The sequence below is a fragment of the Dipodomys ordii genome, unplaced genomic scaffold, assembly GCF_000151885.1.
Source record: "Dipodomys ordii isolate 6190 unplaced genomic scaffold, Dord_2.0 Scaffold190, whole genome shotgun sequence".
Taxonomy (NCBI): domain Eukaryota; kingdom Metazoa; phylum Chordata; class Mammalia; order Rodentia; family Heteromyidae; genus Dipodomys; species Dipodomys ordii.
Genome location: NW_012267406.1, coordinates 1,537,997 through 1,542,288, shown reverse-complemented (window position 1 = coordinate 1,542,288; position 4,292 = coordinate 1,537,997). Strand labels below are relative to the sequence as shown.

The 4,292-nt window shown below is 40.2% G+C and overlaps 1 protein-coding gene across 1 annotated transcript in view; it reads left to right on the top strand.

The window, feature by feature from the left end:
- Cpa6 (carboxypeptidase A6) overlaps positions 1-4,292 on the top strand; it is a 274,164-nt gene that overhangs the window by 232,181 nt on the left and 37,691 nt on the right. The window lies entirely within an intron of this gene.

Below are 4,292 nucleotides of genomic sequence, written 5' to 3'. Positions count from 1 at the left end.
AGGGAGGGAGGGAGGGAGGAAGGGAGGAAGAAAGGGAGGGAGGGAGGGAGGGAGTAGCATATCTCTGCAATCCCAGTACTCAAGAGGATGAGGTAGGAGAATCACAAGCTCCAGGCTGAAAGGCGAGTCCCTGTCTCATATAGCACAAAATGTAAGAGGGAGGGGGTGGGGACTGAACGTTTCAGGTAGGAGAAGCAGGTGGAAGCATCAGGGAATACCTGTCACCAGATGGAGTGTGGTGAGGACAGCAAGGCGGCATGGCTAGGATGAAGGGTGAGAGGAAGTGCTGAGAGAGGTGCCCACAGGAGCAGAGCCTGCTGAGCATGCTGAACTCCCGGGCTGAGCTCTGCAGATCTGACTGCTGCTCCTACTGGCATTCAGAGTACATGCGTAATATCGCAGAAGTCACAGCACACCTTCAGGGCCATCAATTTCCTTGAAAGACATTGAAAGGAGAATTATTTTTTTGTCAAAATAAACCCAAATATATAATTGAATGAGCTGTATAATTCACACCATAAAATGTTAAGCTAAGAGAAAGATTTTAAAGAATTTCTGAAGCTACATTTTATGTTGGCTTTGTCATTATAGGTATTCTGGTAGAAATGTTTTTTGACAAAATGCTGATCGAGAGCCTATGTTAGTTAACTTTCTGTTATTCTAATGAATACCTGAGATAACCAACTTAGAAAATAAACAGTTTGTTTTAGCTTATGGTTTCCAAGGCTTCAGAGCACAGTTGGCCCTGCTGTTGTTTGCCCTATGGTAACGCAGCACACTATGGCAGGTATCACCTTATGACCGGGAAGCAAAAGAAAAGGAGAAAGAGGAAGAGACTAAGTTCTTATTTTGGGACTAACCACAGATATCCAAAATCCTTCTACTTGGTCTCACCTCTTAAGGATTCCATGACTTCCCAGTAGTGTTAGAGGCTTTGAACACAGGGACCTTTAGGGGACATTTATCCAAACAGCAGCAGAGCTTTTAAAGGTTTTCAAGCTGGGGGAAAAAATGGCAGTCATCTTAATGTAACCTAAGCAGGAGTATCAACGAAAGACTGCTTAGGATACCACAGCAGGATTGGAATCCTGGAGGCAGTAACACATCCGACTGTGCTACTCTGAGAATTTAGCAAAGTCTAAAATAGATCTATAAGAATCACTCAAACAATTTGAGGGTGATTTTTGGGATTTGAACTCAGGGCCTCATGCTTGCTGTCCAGGTGCTCTACCACTTGAATTATGTGACTAGCCCTTCAGTTTTATATGTGTTTGTTTGTTTCTATAACAGCTCAAGTTTATGCCTAGGTAAACCACAATACTCCTATTTATACTTCCTGCAGTAGCTGGGATAACAGGTGTAAACTCCCACACCATCTCATTGGTGTTGAGGTTTTTGTCCAGGTTGACCTCAAACTGCAACCCCCCCCCAATCTCCATCTTCTAAGCAGCTAGAATTACAGGTATGGGCCACCATGCTTGGCTACATCATCCTCCACATACTGAGTATCTGCTCTACACCAGCACTCTGCTTGAATACTACTTGGGATGCTTCTTCAGACAGTAATCAGGTCAAGCAAATCATTGCTTTCTTCTTCCACTGTACTTCCCAACACCTATCTATGTGAAAATGATACATGAAACACCTTTTCTTCCTAACAAACTAAAATGAACCTATAGGTGTTCTGAAGTTTTTATTTATATATCAAGTTCTACATGCTGAAGGAGACAGAGAATAAAAATATAAACTATGGACTAGGGAAGTAGGCTATATTATATATCACTGTTGAGAGTATTAATGGCTATAACTTTTATAGAAAGGTATTTGAAATGCCTATCAAAAATACATATGCCATGTGCTGGGAAGGTGGCTCAGTGGTAGATGTTTGCCTCACATGCATGAGGCCCTGGGTTCGATTCCTCAGCACCACATAAGCAGAAAAAGCTGGAAGTGGCACTGTGGCTCAAGTGGTAGAATACTGCCCTTGAGCTGAAGAGCTGAAGGACAGTGCCCAGGCCCAGAGTTCAGGCCTTATGATTGGAAAAAATAATAATAATAATTAAAATATATGTGCCTTTTCATGGACTATGAAATCCTTTCAGGAATATATTCTATTGCTATACTCACATAAGTGGGAAATCATAGATGTACAAAGATATGCACTGCCACACTCTTCACAAAAACAAGACATTATTAGAAGCATCCCAAATGCCCAGGACTCCTCATATACATTAGGGTCAAATTATAAAATAAAATACTATAATACCTGAATGTCCTGATATTGCTAGATCTCCAGAATTTTGCACGCACACACACACACACACACACACACACGCACTGCACGCGCACATACACACACAGAGGTAATAGGTACTGTTATTTGTGCAGGAACAATATTTTTCACAGATGAACAAAATTTAGTTACAAATGCATGAACCATCCCTACATAATATAAAAAGGTAACATAGTAGATAGAGGTGGTTGTTCTGGGGGAAAGAGTAGATGTCTACACAGAGGAAGAGAGCAATTTGCAGGATGCAACTTTGGACCTTCATTGGCCATTCAAAAAGAGTTTTAAGCAATATAAGTCAACTTTTTTTTTTTGTAACAGTACTAGGGCTTGAACTGAGGTCCAGGGCTCTAATCTTAGCTTTTTCACTCAAGGCTGGCACTGAACCATTTGAGCCACACCTCCACTCCCAGCCTTTGGCTGGCTAATTGGAAATAAGAATTACTTGGGCTTTTTCCAGAGCTGGCTTTGAACTGTGATCCTCAGATCTCAGTTTCCCAAGTAGTTAGGATTACAGGAAGAGACGCCAGCTCCCAGCTCAACTCAACATTCTTTTTCGCTAAAACTAAAAATAAAATTTTAACAAAAATAATTCACTACTGCTATTCAAAATACTTGTTCTCCTTTCATATTAGCTTTTGTTATTCAACTTAATTAGTTTTGGTAATTAGTAGGACAGGGGCAACAGCATGACAAGTGGCATCTCATAAGCCATAAAGGAAATTACATTATTCTCCATCCACTATCATTTTTCGTTGTTCTCACACACTACCACTACCAAATTGGGGTGGGAAATCACTCTCTGCCTCTCCTCTCACCTCAATCTCCTTTCCTGGTATTTCTTAAGGTGCTGAAATAGACTGAGGGAGTTAAGAGTTTTACAATGAGTCAAAATGATTCACAATATACTTTATTGTGTAGATCTTAGGATATGTGTATCAGCAAAGATATTTTAATGTGGCATTATTTTTCATTTGAATATTTTAGCTATTGTATAACTTTTTTCGTGTGTGTGTGTGTGTGTGTGTGTGTGTGTGTGTGTGTGTGTGTTGTACCAGTCCCTGGGCTTGAACTCAGAGCTTAGGTACTATCCTTGAGCATTTTTGTTCAAGACTAACATTGAACTATTTGAACCACAGCTCCACTTCTGTTTTTGCAGTAGTTAAGTGGAGATAAGAGTCTTACAGACTTTCCTGCCCAGGCTGGTTTTGAATGTAATCCTCAGATCTCAGTCTGAGTAGCTAGGATTACAGGCATGAGCCATCAATACCCAGAAACTTTGTTTATATTTAAGAATGATTATTTTGAGAGTCTTGCTTTGTAATACCACATCAGTCGTGAACTCACAATTCTCCTGCCTCAGCTTCCCAGGGGCTGGGATTATAGGTGTATGCCACCACACTAAGTTCTCTTTTTTTTAATTCACAATAAAGTTATATGAATTTATTATACAGCACGATGCCTTAAAGAACATATAGAATGTAGAATGGAGTCAGTATCTATTTAGAATGGCCAGCATGTCATTCTTTTATTTTCTGGGTTTTTTTTTAATTGTAAAAATACCATAGAGAGGGGTTACAATTACATGGGCAAGATAATGAGTACATTTCTTATCAAGCATTGTTGTCTCCTCCTTTGTTTCTCCTTCCCATCTCTTCCCATCTTCCACCACCACCACCACCATCCCCACCCCCCACCAAAGTTGTAAAGTTCGTTTTTCGACATAACGTCTTGTACACCTCATTGTTGCAATGAGTCCACCCATATCCCTATTTAAACAATTTGGGGTTTTTTTGCCCTTCCCCTCCACAAATTATACCAACATCAAATACAGTGAGAGCAGGGGTTATACCATGGGGGAGGGACATCCAAAGCAACAAAGAAATAATCTTATAAATGTGTTAGAAACAAACGCATGAAAGAAAAAACATTTGAATACTTTTCTTGGGGTTCATTTCACCTATTTATCTGACCTTTTCTGCTTGTCTCAGACATATACTAG